Here is an 18,926-nt window from a genome sequence, read left to right as displayed (position 1 = left end):
AATTCTCTGTTCATGAACGGCATCTATTCTTTGCTCCTGTATCGACTGAAGAACAGCATATCGTGCAAAGGAAGACATAATAGCCACCATGACTTGTCTGAAGGTTTATGATACACTGATTTGTCGCTGTCTGCAACAATTGTTCAAACACACATATATCTTTCTTCCTAGTCTTTTCACAAGTAGCGCTCAGAAATACGTTGAGTACATATCAATGACCATTAAAATATAGTTGAAACCTTTATTTGCTCATGAATATTGTCTCATACCTACAAAAGCTCCAGACATAAATCACCCAAACCTCGAATTACAATACACTTGCATGAGGAAGATTTGCACCCAGGTCTGTGGAGTTCTTAAACTATTGTCTCCATAATTTTCAATATTGAGTCCTTCTCAAAGTGCTGAAATGATTGATATGGTCTTGTTCCTGTGAGTCACATTCCTGGCAGTGGCTGTGACATCAGCCCTTTCACCCACCACAAAATCGTTATGCACGATGCCTAGAAACAAAAGAAAACCATTTCATAGAGCAATGTATCCAAAAGTAAATTATTATTGTGGAAAGACTCTTAAGTGAATTACTACTATATATGTATCCACTCCTCAACAGTTGGATCACAGGCCTTAGAGCTTAAGGCTGGGATATTTTTACACAACACAACAGACGACATTGCACTAGAAGTCATATATATATATATATATATATATATATATATATATATATATATATATATATAGAGAGAGAGAGAGAGAGAGAGAGAGAGAGAGAGAGAGAGGACTTAGTGCTTGTGTTTATGTGCAGCTAGCAGACCTGACTTGTTTGCGATAGGCATAGTATCTGTGTCACATGAGCTAACCACATGCAGAGCTGGCAGACTGGGTTCAGTGTCTATGTTCCAAGGGCATACAATGAGTGGACTGGTCTCAACCACAACACACTCATCCACCTCCATTTGAGTAACATAGTTGAAAAATGCTATGGTTGGGGGGTGGGGGGGACATTATGTCACATTACGATTGTAACAAACGATTATTCACACACAGCTATATAAAGACATGTAATTACAATAAAAATCTTCACGTTTTAGTGATGCTGGTTCAGTCATCTTGAAGCAGTCACCTCCCAAAGGAGAACTGATTATTAAGAGGTGCAATATTTTATCCTCCATCAATGATACGCTGCAATCTGCAACACCAAAGAAAAAGTCATTAAATTGTAGCTAAACACAAACACTGACACACACACACACATAAAGTGTTTTTCATCCATTCCTGCAGCCTCCCAAACACCAAATTAAGAGCATTTGCTCACTTCATCATTGGATCTATCACATTGAGGCTTCATAATTTCTGCTGATTCTGTTGGCAGCCAGAGTAACACTGAAATGGGAAGCTGTGGAGTGCACCTTATATATAATCGAGTGTTGGGGGAAAGTTGGGTGTGGTCACATCTAGCTTTTGTGTGTTGGTGGTGGTCGTATACAATCAGTGAGGTAACTTCTTGACATTTTTGCAACCAGTATGAAAGAGGGATGCTGATGCAATATTTTACAGTGCAAATACTGACTGGAGGACAATGGGAACCATAGTATGTGCGCTATTTACACAGGTGTATCACTCTTGTGTGTGAGCTCGCTTTTGTGCACTGACTCCAACTAGTGTATGGCTATACATTTCGAGATTTATGCCAACATATCGCTCTTGTGCATTAATGCTTTGAATCCCATTTTTGTATAGAGGATTGATAATGCCCAGCAAGTTTACCAGACGCTTTAAATTTCGAGTATGTCTTATTCAACATCTCTGTCAGGCTACATTATCATACATAATGTGTGGATTATCTTGGCTATTTATCCAAATGCGTAAAACGTGTGATACAGACAGCACAACTGAAGGCATCTGCTTTGTATTATTTAGACTACACTGAGAGTTTAATGTGAAGACTCTGACATACTGTTTAAGATAAGAACAGCCTGTGTGATGAAATGAGATTACATTGCACTTACTGGACTATAATGCATAGCTTGGCTTATAAGCCAGCAGCGGCAGGGGTAGGGAGTCAATGGGACATTTGCCCACCCACTGCTGTGGACATGTTGTGGATGATGAGTTGACAGCACATTCGACTGTGTGGAGTGCAAGTTGGTGGCTGTGCAAGTACTGACCTGTGCTACATGCATGGAGGCCTGCTGCAGGCCAATGTGTTCATAGGTGAGTGGTCTTGTATAAACGTTGGGCAGCTGAGTGCATTATAAGACACTCAAGCTGTACCACGAGACTTGGTTGCATCGCTCACATGTGAAGGGACAGTAATAGTAGCAACGAGATTCATCTGGGAGGCTGTTTTCAATACATAGGGGCAGCTGATGGCAGAAATGGTGACAAGCTGAGAGGCCCTCAAAGCCCACATGAGAGGTCCTCATGTATTCTTTTTTTTTAGTAAAGAGGTCATTGTTGTTCGCAGAATGAATTTTTCTATCTGAGTGAAGTTAGCAGCTTGTGAGTAACACAGTTTGCAGAACACTTCCCTCTGAAAGGCAAAGGTCCTGGGCTCAAGTCCCAGTCTGACACACAGTTTTAATGTCAGGAAGTGTTATTACTGTTCCTGTCGAAATCCAACTGGTGATTGATTTTAGGACAAGTGTGGGAGATTGTTTAAAAATTGGATGTTGGTGTACTTTAGCAATCTCTCTACTTGTATTTTTTTAATTTCCCCCATCATTTTCAAGTCTACACTAGAGGCACACTTCTCTAAGGCAGCTTCATAGTAATATCATTGTGTGGAGGCTACTTTTTGTGTCAAATTATAGTAAATACGGTGTGAAATATTTTCATTACTATGAGAATATGGTGCTTAAGTTTTCTTAATGCTATAATTGGACTTTACCACTGTGCTAGTATGATTTCTGCTAGATATATGCTATGTTACTTTAATTTCACACATCCACTGTAATTTCGAAGTATGTAGACAGCCATAAAATCATTTTTGGGCCATAAATTATAGAATTTCAGCCAATAACGTAATGCTCGCCATTTTCACGCACCTTCTTTAAAGTCGAAGTGTCTGGAAAGCCATGTCAGTTTTGGGTCATAAATTATAGTAATTAAGATCATTCATTCTGAGCTACCACTTATACATCACCCAACTGGCCTAGAGGACTGGGGGATAGGTGATGATGGATGGGGGATGAGAACATCAGGGGGAAAGGCGAACATTTTTGGGCTTATAAATTGTGGCCATTAAGATAAGGCTAACTTACTTTACTTTTTTGTGTCTGAAAACCAATAATAGTCTTTCAGCCAATATTGGGCTACATCCAAGGCTTCTTTCTTATCCAGCCACAAATCTTCAAGATTGCATATGTAGGGACAGACTGGACAGACCAGGAGGTGTTCCATGTCTTGCACACCACCATATCACACTTGTAATCATCAGTTTTCTGCACTGAAGCACAAGCCCAATTCATTGCTTGGCAAAAAGAAGATTATGAGAGTGATGTATCTGTATTTTAATTTGAAAGTGTAATTCATGTGGCGTTTGATACTGTACTGCAGAACTGATGCTGAAAGTGAATGAGTTGCTTTACACAACTGTAAATATTGTCCTGTTTCACTTTTCTTTAACCACTTCACTGAAATTGCACACCTGCACTTTGAATCCAGAATAGCTATGCAACACTATCAGGTCAGTAGAACTTTGTTGTTCATATAACATAATTATTTTAAACAGAGGGAAATATATTAGTAAGTCACGACTTTGAAATACGCTCGTTTTAGGTCCCACAGTATAGCTGTTTTGTTTCTTTGTGTTAGCAAAGTCACAGTCACTAAGAATGGAAGCAATAATACGATTATGACTAAAGCAGAGGACAGACTGTAGTGCTGTTAAATGAAACAAATTGTTCAAGCAAAGTAAATATTTTTCCTAGGTAGTGCTAATACTAAAACCACAGAAAGATCAAAAAGCTAAATGCAGTGATCAAACTAATCAGTTACTGAACAAGAGCTGGAATATTTTCCCCCAAATATGTGACTACCACTAATCAATAAACATTTCTGCTAGTAAGAGGGGTAAGGATGAACCTATTGCCACACTATCTGCTTTCTTTTAATAGCTCCCTTGAAAGCAAAAATAATTTTGATTTAAACAAAATTCTACCATACTAATTATGTTCAGCTGTTCTTCTGGACTAATGGACTGTAGGTTGGCACCGTGGACTTGGATTCAGAAGGACGGTGGTTCAAACCTGCCTTCAATTCGGCCTTGAGGCACACCACAATTAAAGGGAGTCCATTCAGACTGAGCAGAGGTACCCCTTATCTCACCTGAGCTGTTTAAAACTGCTTTTACTTTTCTGTCCTGTGGATATAATAGTAGCTGATTTCCTGCAACATCCCTTATTCCAACTAATTTGCCTTTTGCATGAGAATATGGTGATCTACACAATCAAAGACTTTTGTTAAGTCACACAAAACGTCAATTCCTGTCATTTTTTTCATTTACAGATTCTAGGACTTCATCTGCAAGTGCACTCAGTGTATGTTGTTAAACAACCCTTATGAAAGCCAAATTGACTCTTCCTTATAGCTCTGCCATCATGAGGTGTTAATTAAATCTATTATGCATTAATTATTCTAGAATCTTAGAGAAGGCTGTTAATAGTGAAGTAGGGTGGTACTTAGTGAGTTCAGTTTTATAGGCTTCTTGTATAGGGGCTTTACAATGGCATACTTGAGTCTTTCATGGAAAATGCCTTGTTGACTTGAAGCATCAAAAATTTGGCCCATTATCTATCCCTTCAGAATTCTTACATTTTAGAGGCCAGATGTCTGTTTGAATTTCCTCTACAGTGACAGGATTAAGGCACATTTCTGGTGTTATGTTGAAGTATTCAGCTTGACATAAACTCATGGCTTCCTCTGCAGATAGCCTACAGGCAAATTACTAACTGACATGAAATGTTTGTTAAAAATTCCAGCTATACTTTTCCGATTTCCTGTTAAGTTACCCCCATGTTTAATTCTTAGCTTATCTTTGTCACTTGTTTTTGTATTTGTCTCACTTCTTATAATGTTCCAAATTGTTTTCATTTTATTATTAGAATAACGTATTCTCTTCTTGTAGAAGAGGGATATTGATTTCTGTATTACTTACTTTAAAATTTGCAGTACAATCTATAATGATTCCATTTTTCTGTATCATTACTTGTTCTGATTTTAGCATAAATTTTCATCATAGTTCTGAATGACTGTTTAAAACTTTTTGTGTCCCATGGATCACTTACAGAATTGGAATGACTTCTTTTGACCCATTTCTTGGAAAATGACTCTTAGAAAAGGGTAGAAAAATAATTTATAAAACAGTTAAATTAGTCATTAGCATTATCAGTTTTGTAAATAAAGGACTATTCCATTGGCTGTAACTTACAGTTGAAAGTTGAATTTTCATGGGAGTATAGTTTATTGAGAGGACTAACGCTGTGAAGAGTGATGATTGACCATAATGGTCTGTGATGCCATTTAGAACCTGGCTTACATATTGTATCATTAATCACAAGACTTTCGTGTAGTGTTGTATAAGACAACTGAAAGAATTAAAAATGCATATTATTACTAGCATTCAGAAGATGATCGCAGCATGTGTTGCCACTAAATCATTTTATACTTTGGAATTCAATAGTAATGGGTTTCTTTAAGTAAAGATTTGTCACACTCCTTCATAACACTGTTAAACATTTCTTGACAGGTACTGTAATTAATCTGGAAATATTTGGTTAGTGAAGAAAACACGGAAAAGCAAAAAAAAAATTTTTTTCACACTTTGGGATAACCTGGATTACACACGGGGTGACTAAATATGATAAACAGTTTTAATTCAAACCATTTGTTACAATATCAATTCTTAACGCAAAAATGTTTAGCATAGTCAAGACCTCTCTCCTGTTTCTCTCATATCAAACATATAAGTATGCATTACATCGAATTTTGTCATATTTGAGAAAAACTAATTTCCCTGAATCTAACTTATGCTACATAAACCTATAACAATATAGTATATATAAAACCCTGGACACTAGGGTTGTGCCTCAGTGGTTAACAACCATAGTTGTAAATTGGAGCATGCTTCACCCAAGGTTAACTACCTTCAAAAGTCGACCATGGAAAGGTCTTTTAGGAAAAAATTTCCACTGTCCAGTCCAAGAACGCAGGAGAAGGCTACCTCGAATTTGGTGGGTAGCCACCTAGAAGGCATCATTGAGTCGGAGCACTGGCAATCACCCATTCTTATGTCAGCTCATAAGAACAGGATCAAACAAGTTCGGATCAACTACATCGCAACTCATAATATTAATTCTCTACTTAAAGCAGTAAAACTAAAGAATTTGATGGATGAATTAGATAAAGACAAAATTTTAGAAGCAGGACTCCAGGAAATGAGAAATACTACAGAAGAACCATTCGAATCACAAGGCTACAGAATTTACAATGGGAAACCCGGAATAAGGGTCATGAAAGAACGTCCCCAATTTGGAACTGGGTTTACAGTCAATGTGAAAATAATAGATTGAATTATAGATTTACAAGCCATCTCCCCTATAATTGCAACTTTGAGTTTAAAAGCATCCAACAAAATTTATACCATCATTAATGCCCATGCCCCTACTAATGAAAAGGATTTTCTAACAAAAACTAGGAAAGAAGTGGAAAAGTTTTGGGATCTCCTTGCCCAAACAATAAACCAAGTAAATGTTAACAATGCCAAGATTCTGTTAGGCGACTTCAATGCCCAACTTGGAAGAGAAAAGAAATACTGGGATATCAATGGGGAATGAGCTCCACATAAACAAACAAATAATAATGGTCAAAGACTTGCTGAAATCTTTAGGGAACACAAACTGATCTCAAAGTCCACATACTTCAAAAGAAGGCCAAACGAACTTAAAACTTGGAAACATCATGATTGGAGAAAAGGAGAATGGCAGTTGAATCATGTATTTATGGACAAATTCTTCCACAGAGAAATCTACAATGTTAAAGTATTAAGTAGATAAAGGTTCAAATCATTACATTGTCAAAATCAAAATTAAGCTCACACCACTAAAAAAGAAACCAAAATGCAATAAACGAAAGAGGAACTTCGATCCCACCAGTTAATTACAAATGATAAATATAGAGATGTCACACAAAATATAAAACTGACAGATAATTTAGAAGAACTGGTTCAAATTCTCAAGCAACAAGCATTAAATTTAGCTCCATTGAACCCATGTAAAAGACATGTCTGGTGGAATTCAGAATGTGACAAAATTCATGAAGAAAGACATCATGCATGAATAACATTTCAAATACACAAAACAGAAGAAAATGCAACCAAGCTCAAAAATATCAGGAAAAATTTTCAGGCAAACCAAGGGTCAATCACAGAAAGATCTAATCGACTCAATAGAAGAAAATTACCATAAAACCAATTCCAGAGACTTTAACAAAATGTTTGGAAGACAATTACACAAATTTGCCCCTCCCACGTTAATGCTGAAAAGGGAAGACGGAAAATGGCACATAATGACAAGGAACATGCCGAAATCATGGTGAAAGCGTTTAGTAAACTTTTGAATTGTGAGGGACTCCAGGAACTTTTAGTAATTAATACAGACACACCCATCAATACTCCACCTGATTTCATAAATCCCCAACAATCCAAGAGGTGGAAATAGCACTCAGAGAGATGAAAAATTATAAGTCATGTGGAGAAGACCACGTTTTTGCAGACATGTTGAAATTTGCCAGTGATACAGTTTGAACATCCTCACACATAGCCCTAACAAAAATCTGGATAACAGAAAAGTTTCCCAAAGATTGGACCACAGCCATAATCCACCCACTCCACAAAAAAGGAGATTAAAGCAACCCAGATAATTACAAAGGTATCTCTCTCTTAGACTGCACATAAAAGATTTTCTCCAGAATCCTATACAAGAGGGTCAAAGAGCAACTAGAGGAAGAATTAGGTGAATACCAAGCAGGCTTCAGACCTTGGAGAAGCTGTGCAGAACAGATCATCACTTTAAAATTAGCCATAGCATATTGCAAGAAACGAAATAAACCTCTTGTAATAAACTTTGTGGACTTTAAAAAAGCATATGACTGTATCTATAGATCTTAAAAATCTTCAGAAATTTCGGGCTCCATACAAAATTAATCAAATTGATAGAACTCACCCTAACCAACACTATGTCAAAAGTCACGTTCAGGGGGAACTCTCTGAGCCATTCATCATAAAAACAGGTTTAAGACAAGGAGATTGCTCCCCTGCTGTTCAACTGCGCTTTAGAATACATCATTTGGATTCGCCTCCTGGATGAGGCTGTGGCATTACCAGTGCCGCCCAGGTGGCACCTCTGCAGAGCTGACTGGACACTTTTCAGCCATTTGGCTGTTTTGGAACACCATGCCAGCGTCCACGAATGGGTCGACCATGTTACAGCCGTGATCTCCCATGCTGCTGAATTGTCGATCCCACGGTCCTCGGGTCATCCCAAGAGGCGTCCTGTCCCCTGGTGGACCACTGAGTGCCGCTCAGCCATCCGAGCCCGCCGTACAGCTCTGCGCCACTTCAAGTGCCGTCCCTCAGCTGACAATCTTTCGGCGTTTTGGGTGGCAAGGGCCAAGGCGCGGCGAGTGTTTAAAGAGAGCAAACGACGGTCATGGCAATCATTCTTGAACTCCATCTCCCGCCCCACTAGTTCTACGGAAGTATGGGAAGCCATCAGGAGGATTTCCGGGAAACGCATCCAACTACCTGTCACGGCATTGCTGCATCAGGGATGTCTCCTCACGGCGCCGAGAGACATTGCCCAGACACTGGCCATGCATTTTGCGGAATCTACCGCCACTATTAACTGTGATCCAGATTTCTGCCGCTACCGCACTGCCATCGAGAGGGGTCACTTGGACTTTCCGGTCTCCAAATTCTGAACCCTACAACTGCCCCTTCACAATGTGGGAACTGGATTCGGCGCTGTCTGTGGCTCATGATACTGCGCCCGGTCATGATCAAATCCGGTACAGCATGCTGCAGCACTTGTTGCTGCCATAAAAAGGAAGTTCTCCTGAATTGCTTTAATATGATATGGTTATCCGGCACGTTCCCTGACTCGTGGAGGGAGGCGATTTTGATTCCCCTCCTCAAACTGGGGGAAGGACCGAATGCATCCCAGTAGTTATCGGAGTATTGCTTTGACGAGCTGTGTCGGAAAGACGTTGGAACGCATGCTCAACCATCGCCTGGTTTGGCTGTTCGAGACCAGGCAGCTCCTTAGCCACTCTCAGTGTGGCTTTCGGAGATGTCGTTCAACGATACACAACTTGACCCTGCTTGAGGCGGCCATCCAGCCTTCCTACACAACCAGCATTGTCTAGGTGTATTCTTTGACATAAATAAGGCGTATGACACTACTTGGCGCCGCCTTATCCTCAATCAACTCCATCAGTGGGGCTCTCGTGGCCATCTCCCCATCTTCATTTGGTCCTTTCTTTCCCACCGCCTCTTTCGATATCGGGTTGGTAATGTGCTATCTGATTTGTATGTGCAGGAGAATGGTGTTCCTCAGGGAAGCGTTTTAAGTGTCACCCTCTTTGCCGTCGCCATTAACAGTATCACGTCCACTATCCGGAGTCCTGCCCAGTGCCCCTTGTTTGTGGACGATTTTGCTGCTTTTTGTTCTTCCTCCGGTCTTGTCACTGCTAGTCAGCAGTTGCAGCTTACGATAAAGCGATTAGAGGCATGGACTGCGAAGACGGGTTTTACCTTTTCTGCAGACAAATGTGTGTGTGTTCATTTTAATCATTCTCGACGTCTTTTTACCTCTCCTGAATTGCGTCTGAGGGACACCATTCTTCCTTTTAGAGACACTGTGAGTTTCCTGGGCCTCACTTTTGATTCCAAGTTGTCATGCTTGCCGCACCTTAAAGACCTCAAGGTGTGGGCCCTGAAGGCACTGAATATTTTGAAGTGTCTGAGCCATCGGTCCTGGGGAGCAGATCGGGCGTATCTGCTGCAGTTTTATAGGGCTTTCGTCCGGTCTTGACTATGGATGCACCATGTATGGGTCAGCGAGGCCTTCGTATCTGAAGATTCTTGACGCAGTACACCATGAGGGTATCAGGCTGGTCACTGGTGCCTTCCGTACCAGTCCCATCCCCAGCCTGTGTGCTGAGGCAGGGGAACCGCCGCTCGCCATCCGGCGGAAGGTCCTCATGGTGTGACAGGTGTGTCAATTCCTTGCCTGTCCAACATCCCCTGCATACCCTATTGTTGTCTGACCGCCTATGGAACATCTCTTTTCCAGTCATCCCAGGGCAACGAGACCATTTGGGATCTGTGCCATGCATTTTCTTGAGTGGAGCGTGTGGCACCCCAACTTCAGGGTTTTACCCGCCTGCCTCCCTGGTTGCTCCAGAGGCCCAGCATCCTTTTAGACTTGTCAGAGTACCGGAGGAGCTGGACTCCTGCGTTTGTTTTTACCTCCTTACTTTACGATGTTTCAAACCAGCATCCCGACCATGTACCAGTATTTACGGATGGCTCTAAACAGGGGGACTCTGTTGGTTGTGCTGTTGTTTTCCCTGATCGAGTCGTCAAGTTACGGCTTACTGCGGCATTTACCATCTTTGATGCTGAATTGTTTGCGATCTTGCGGGCATTGGAGCAGATGAGATGTGTTCCCAGTCTTAAGTTTCTCATCTGTTCTGACTCCCTGTGTGCCGTTCAGACCATGCAACACTTGTACCCAGCGGATACGGTCGTCCAGAACATCCATGATGCCCTACTCCACCTGCAACGGCGGGGGAAGGAGGTTTCTTTCTGCTGGGTGCCGGGGCGCGTGGGTATTAGGGGAAACGAACTGGCGGATTTGGCTGCCAAAGATGCATGTTCCCTCCCTCACGTTGTTGAATGTGCCGTCCCCCTCCATGCTGTTACCTCCCTTTTGCGTTTTCGTGTTATGCGTCAATGGGAAGAGGAGTGGCTGGCAGTTGGTGAAAATAAACTGCGTCTAGTCAAGGCCACCACGCGGCCATGGCGTACGTCCTATCAGTCATGCAGGCGGGATGAGGTCCTCCTCACTCGCCTCCGCATCGGGCACATTCCCTTAACGCAATGGTTTTTTACTCCGGCGGGAGGACCCCCCCCCCCCAATCTGCAGTGCTTGTGGTGTCCAGATTACTGTCCGCCACATTTTACTTGACTGTCCTTTATTCTCTGACCAGAGGGCGGTGGTTTCCTTGCCACCGGATTTGCCCTCTATTTTGCAAGACGACGCAACGACTGTGGCTAAGGTCTTACGGTTTTGTGTCCTGTCCAATTTGTTGCCTCGGATTTTAGGGAGAGGATTTTAATGTGCTGCTGGGTGACTGGCTCACCCAGGTTTTAGGTAAGAGATCCGCCAGTCACGATTACCTACTTGTTTCACTTCGATTTCTGTTCTCTTTTCCTTGTGTTTCCTTTCCTTTTTTAGTGCGTTTCTTCTCCTCTTGTTTTGCCTCTGTATGTGAGGATTTGGAACTGCGTCAGGTCTATGTCTTTCAGCCATTCTCCTTGTTCACTGTCCGTCTTCGTCCCTTCACCGCATGTGTTCCTGTTTCTATGCGTTTGGGCGCTGATGACCATGCTGTAAGCGCCCGAAAACCTCAAAACCACACACACACACACACACACACACACACACAGAATACATCATGAGGGAATGGTACAATATTAACGCAGAGAACATCCAAATTGGAAGACCCAAAGACAAAATAAGTTTAAGTTGTCTAGAATTTGCTGATGACCTTTCTCACTTGTCCAACAGTATTCAGGAAACCAAACAACAAGTTATCTCACTGCAGGAAATTGCACAGAAAATTGGTCTTGGAATATCCCTTGAAAAACAGTTATCATGTTAACTGACCCACCGCTCATAACCAAAATTGCCATTGGAAACCAAGAAATCAAAACTGTAGATAAATTTAAATATTTCTCCCAAGAAATCATAACATATAATCTCAATGAAAAGCCAACATGACATAACAGAATAAACAAATTGACTAGAGCAGAATATATCACCAAGAATATCTAAAACAAAAAAAGCCTGTCAATAGGGAAAAAATTAAAACATTACAAAACAGTCACTCAACCAGAAATAACATACACAAGTGAAACCATCTTTAAACAACTAACACAGCACAAATAGACAAAATACTCAAAATAGGGAGAAGAATCATCAGAACTTGCATTAACAAAGAGTACCAGGAATATGGACACTGGGGAGTTGCTACAAATGAAACAGTCTACAAGGAAATAGAACCGGTAATTAGTACAATCAGGAAGAAACGCATTTCATTTTTCGGACATCTAATCAGAACACCAGAGAATAGGATTATCAGGAGAATAATAGAAAAATTGTGGAATAGTATGTAAAACATTTAGTGGATTACAGAAATCAAAGACGATATGGATGAGCTACAGATTACGTTGGAAGACCTAAAAAACAAAACTGACAAAACCAGGAAACCCACAGACAAACAAACCAGACTGCAAACGATAATCAACAAACAGCCAATAGGAAGGGTGAAGAAAGAAGGATAAGATCCGTGAGAATGAAGAAGTACTGGGCTGACAGAAAATTGGAAAATTCTTTGTATAAAGTTGGCTAGAGTGGTCCAATGAAGGCCATACAATGTAAACAAATAAATATATAAAGCCCGGTCCACACGCAACGATCTGTCTGCGCAGACATCGGCGCAGATATCTGTACATGCAAAAGATCGCTGCAAATGTGGTGTGTTCACACGACACAAACCCCAATCTACTACTCGCCCGCCATCTGTCGGTGTAGAAATGAAATATCAGTGGCAAGCGACTACGCTCCCCGTAAACGTCAAAATTTAAGTCAGTTATTTTGAAATATAGAAATGGAGGAAGTTCTGTTGTGGTCTGTGTTCGCAACTTGTGTTGCAAAAAACATTCAGACCAACCGCAGGAAACAGAGAAAGCGGTCAAAATGGTGTAGACAGTGGCTGCTAAAGCGAAAGCAGTTTTCTCACGTAAATTTACTGCGAGAGTTGCAGGGCGAACCAGTTTTGTTTTACATTACCTCGTGTTCCATTCCTCGCACATTGACACTCCAATTCCTGCTTGGTCTTGGCGTTTCTTGATCACTAAGAAAGACAAGCAGATCAAAATACCATAACGTTGGCTGGTATACTTGATCTACTCCTACACCAGATCTTCTAGATTTCTGAACTTTGGATAACTTTTCGGTAAACAATTCGCTGACAGACTTAATTCACTTGACTTGCCTTCATGAACTCATCCTTCAGGAAAGCGTAAATAGCTTCACATCTGTTGGGTATTATTTCACTCATTGCTTGTTTCGATATTGCAGATGAAAATTCCAAATCCTTGTAGCTCCTTCCTGTTGCTAGGAATCTTAATGTTACCGCCAGCCGTTCATGAGGAGAAATTGCCCTTCTCATACAAGTATTTTTTCTCATAATATGAGGGGTTACAAGCTTTAAGAGATACTTATAAGTTTCGACATCCATCCGCAAATAATTTCGCCAATTCGCAACGAAATTATTTTTTTATTACCGCTTCTCTGCTTGCCGAGGCGTCAACTGCCCGTAATTTTTCAATTAGAACATTGTATACTGCTGTCTTTTTGTCTCGGTCACTATATTCTTTACTTTTAATCTTCCACAAACATGGGTGGTTTCTATATATTTCAATGAATTCACTTACAAACTCTCGAGAACACTGACGAGTATCAGCCATTTTAATGCTCTGTGCGTACAAATGCAAACACTAGACTGAGCAAACAGCTGTTTCGCGCCAGATTTGCGGCGATCTCCTGTCCACACGCTCCAACTTGTCTGCGCAGATGTGGTTTGAACCTACAGATTTGAGAGGTTTCGCTCAAACCTCCAACTCCAACTTCCAGGTTTGCACACACCTCAGGTTGGTGCAAATCTTCTGTCCACACGCAACGATCTGTCTGCGCACATGTGATGTGCGCAGACATTTGCGCAGACAGATCGTTGCGTGTGGACGGGCCTTAACGTCGATACAAATCGGGATATTAAAATGTTGTAATTAACATTCTGAAAGAAACAAAGCCAGAAGATCGACACCATTTTGCAGTATATCTAATATCTCCAATTTTATTTATCCCCATCTGCCAGTGTGGCAGTCCTGTGACAGATAATTTGTGATATATCTTTCCATTCATGTTTTTGGTCCAACTTTGTGTTATATCTTTCTATATTCATTGAGTCAGCTGATAATGAAACCTATCTTTGAAAAGTGTTGTAATGTCAACATTAGGAGAATCCCGTATGGAATAAGATAATGTAACTAGTATGAGAGAGAAGATGGGCGTGTATCATCCTCATTATGTGTACAGTGTTGTAAATACTACAAAATATTCGTGATAACAATTTTCTGTAAATAGTGATTTGAAATGGTTCTGTGATGTTGGAATGGTCATATATAACGAAGTTTCGCTCAACATGGAAAACAACAACAAGGAATCTTTCAAGTTATTGGACGTGACATCCTCCGGGAGTGCTTCAGAGTCCGTAGTACCAGAAGTAGTATTAAATCCAAGGAAGAAGAAACTGAGAAGGTGCGATAGTATCACAACAGTTGAGTAACTTAAAGTTAGGATGTTATCCGTTGTCTAGATATTTTTACAATGGAAGCAGTATCTTTATACTGTTATTTTCTTGTGGTTATTAAAGTTCATGCCCAGAACATTAATTTATGCTGCACGCGGGAAAATTACTTTGACCCAATCAAGTACAGACAAATGAAGAAATAATGCTATAGCTATGTTTTCTGCTTCCAAGTAGCATCTCAGTCGAGTTCTTATACCCCCAGTATCTCAATTTCCCAAATAGTATTAAAAAGAACATCAACTGTTTGGCGATACTGTAGTGTTTACTGCACTTAAGCGCCCATACTATGATCATTACGGTATTACATTATGCAGTTTTGTTTCCCTTATAACTGTGCAATGTGAGAGCCTGTTTTACTCTATACCTTTCGTAGTTTTAACCTTCTGTGTTTGTTTTGTGTTTCCATAAAGCTGTTCAGGTTTTATAATTTACGTAGTGGTTGTCTAGATCCATTTTGAGAAGTAAACAATTTACTGATCAGCTCTTTAGCATATCTGTGATCCGTATGTGATTTGTTTACTCCGTATTTAGGCGAGCAAGTTTTGGGCTTATTTAAATTTACCATCTCTTGTCATGAATGATAATACTGTTGACTGAAGAATTACTATAGTACGGATATTAATTACACAAGTCTGTCAGAGTGTAGAGCAGCTGTTTCGCAACTAAAACACTATCCAGCAGATTTGATATCCTTGCAGCTTTTTTTCTTTCCTCTTGTTATTTCTGCTGCTTTGCTATCTTCAGTTCCTTTCTTATTTCTGAAAGGCCTAATTACGAATTAAAATTTGGGCTAAACATTCTATTTTCTTTATTTATTGCACACTGACTCTTTTTTGTGAATATTTTAAATAACCATTGTTAGAGGGCATGAAAGAAAATAGGGCGACTTCTTGCAGAAATGCAGTTTGCTAACAAAGAGAGAAACTGCTGGTAGTATGCGTTTAATTCATGAAAATTTACTTTCAGTTTGGAAATGCTCTTATATACTGATTTTCCATGTTCTGTATATTGAAATGAAACACAGCCTATTAAACACATATTTCTGTACCTTTTTGGCCCCCTTTTAGAAAACAGGCAAGTAACAACATAATTCATGCAGTTTACAAAAAAACTATTGGTCTTACATTACACCCATACTTCTCTCCTTGCTATTTGTATAATATATTTTCTATGACTGACAGCCAGTTTTCGTGTTTCCCGCCCATTACATCTGCTAATACTATGATTGTGATTCTGGCTCAACAAATATGTAGAGGCCATGCAAATGTTCTTGTAGTATATTCTGAAGTGTGGAGGATTTTAAAAACAGCACTGGATGTAATGCTGCTGTACTGTTTTTTAACTTCTCACTGAGATACTGAGATGAATTTTAATAATAGCTCTGACAGCATTATAGAAGTATGTGATTCCACCCATCTATTTTGACCCATGGTGTATCAATATGGTGGAAACGACTGTACAAATTTGACGACAGTGACATCACTACACACAGTCACCAACAAATGCGAACAAAAATAAAAATGACACAATAACGTCTCATTCCAAAAGTAAAATGAAACTAACAGGACAACCATAGAAAATTGAGGATTTATGATGGGAACAAGCTAAATATATATAACAATAAAAAACACGGCACCATCCCAAAACAAATAATATCAAAACCAATTTAAATTACAACGTTCCGCTAAACCAAATCAGATATTTCCCTTGAGCTATATAGATCAATCTCAGCTATTGATACCAATACCCATAACCCCAAAAAGTGGGATTGAATATTCCCTTGACCCATATAGCTCAACTGCAGATATTGATACCAAGAAACCAACACCTACAACTCTGAAAAGTGGAACCAAAATCCCAACGATTCAAAAAGCCAAATACCCAATATCCACTACGTCAGTTAAAACAGAACTCACCTACCATAATTATACAACCCACAAATCACCACTATTACTATAGAATAAAACCAAAACAAAATTACTTACAAACAAAAACCTCCGGCAATGCCACCTAGGTTTTCCATCTACTCACTGGTTGACATTGCTATATAGACATGTCCCTGGTCCGAGCCACCAGAACTCTTGTCAACCTCATGTTGTTGCCACAAATGTGACACCTTCTACCATATTCAGAAAAAGTACCAAACATCTTCAGAAACTTTACGTCTGACATCATATAATCACCCATCTCAGGGCATAATGATACACTTGTGAACTTCACTGACGTATTCATACATAACAAAAAAGCAATAAAAAATTAGACTTCTTTCCACACAAAAAACACCAAACTAATCTGACCTAACAAAAACGCCAAACACAGAAAAAAAACTTCCGCAACCCACTTTACCGCACCAACTACCTAAATTACAAACCATATTCGCCCAATGACAACCAAAACTCAAATGAACCCAATACCACATGTTAAATTTGGCACATCCACCACCAGAGGTCACTATCCAATACAACATGACATCTACACACACAACCAGCCCTGAAACTCCACACCGTAGTGACATCACACACCCCAACACCGTTACATCATGGGTCAAAGCCGACAGGTGAAATCGGACGCTTCCATCTCAGAACGCTCATGAACTTCACTGTTGTACACATAACTAACAAAAAAGCAATAAAAAAATTAGGCTTCTTTCTGTACAATGAACACCAAAATGCAGAATGCTGTTCAGTTCCTCACTGAGTTTTTTTATACATTGTACAATAGGCACCAACTGGATAAGACCATGCAGTTGTAGAGACACACTGATCTCACGTTTTGAAGTACAGTATTTGTTCTGTCCTGCGTATGGATAATGAAAAGATCCCCCCCCCCCCCTCTCCCCTCAACACACACACTAAACTATATTTTTGAGCTGGTTAGGAAAATGAGAGGTACTGAAATACTGGACTTGCCAGTAACGTGTGTCTGCTTTGACCCACACGCATCAAAACTGTTGCCATAAATCACTTACTGAAGTCCATAATGTGTGAAATAACCCTACATGCTGTAACAGTTATTGTAATTACTTTCATAAATGTGACATTGTTGGCTTTGCCAACTCATAACCAAACTGTTATTCACCAGCCAAAAGTAGATTTTGGACCATGCTACAGATCAGTTCCTGTTTTCGGTCCAGTGTGGCTCTAGGTGTTCCCTCCACTGTCCACTCCCACTTGAAAAAAGTAAGATTGGGTTTAATGCCCCGTCGACATTGACGTCATTAGAGACAGCACAAGCTCGGATTGCGTCTAGGATGGGGAAGGAAATCGGCCATGCCTTTCAAAGGAACCATCCCGGCATTTGCCTGGAGTGATTTAACAAATTTACAGAAAACCTAAATCTGGATGGCTGAACACAGGTTTGAACTGATCCTTCCAAATGTGAGTCATGTGTGCTCCCACTAGAATCATCCTGTGACATTCCATTTTCAGTCCGGTGCACCTGGCGTTCTGTCTGGGTTCGTTCTTTGCACCTTATGTCATCTGCCTCAGGATAAAGGAGCTATGATAGCTGTCTTAGCACAGTTTTATTGCTAATCTACATGAACTATGTTTTTATCCAGCTGCTGTACACCTTGTATGTGCTAACTGCATAATTTACAATACCTGTTGTACATTGGCCAAACAGCTGGGGCATCACTGTACCTGTCACCCTGGCCCAAATAATTACAGGCTTAACCAAACAATCACTGTTTTTTGCCTTGTCTCACAAATTTTGTTATTGTTACTGCAAATCCTAGGGTTTCAGGTCATAAGCCCATTTTCAAGTACATTACTGATTCCAAAATGATAATACAAAGATAAACACAATAATAAGGCAAAGATAGTCATCTCAACTTCTTAATGTATCGATCCTTGGCTTAATATAAAATTACTTCAGTGACCATGGAATTACAACAATTACATTAACATGGTCATTGAAGTAATTTTACATTAAACCGAGGACCGATATATTAAGAAGTTGAGATCTTTACTTTATTATCATGTTTATCTTTGTATTATCATTTTGGAATCAGTGATGTATTGGAAAATGGGCTTGTAACCCGAAACCTAGGTTGTACAGTAACAATAACAAAATTTGTGAAGCAAGGCAAAGAAACAGTGATTGTTTAGTTAATTTACAATGTTTCACAAAGGACCCACAGCTGATTCAATTAAAAACTTACAGGTTTATGGAGACTCACCAGTGCAAGTTACGAAAGGCAAACTTCT

General features: G+C 40.1%; 1 long non-coding RNA gene across 2 annotated transcripts in view; it reads right to left on the bottom strand.

The window, feature by feature from the left end:
• Positions 1 to 227: 227 nt before the first annotated feature.
• Positions 228 to 18,926, bottom strand: part of LOC126259468 (uncharacterized) — a 71,419-nt gene continuing 52,720 nt past the window's right edge. For both annotated transcript variants that reach the window (XR_007546512.1, XR_007546513.1), the window contains 2 exons: positions 1,070 to 1,189; positions 228 to 503 (listed from right to left, as the gene is read on the bottom strand). This is a non-coding gene — a long non-coding RNA (uncharacterized LOC126259468). The remainder of the gene's footprint in view (positions 504 to 1,069; positions 1,190 to 18,926) is intronic.

This window comes from Schistocerca nitens, chromosome 5, assembly GCF_023898315.1.
Source record: "Schistocerca nitens isolate TAMUIC-IGC-003100 chromosome 5, iqSchNite1.1, whole genome shotgun sequence".
Taxonomy (NCBI): Eukaryota; Metazoa; Arthropoda; class Insecta; order Orthoptera; family Acrididae; genus Schistocerca; species Schistocerca nitens.
Note: the sequence above shows the minus strand (reverse complement) of the source record. Positions and strands in the feature narration are given on the sequence as shown.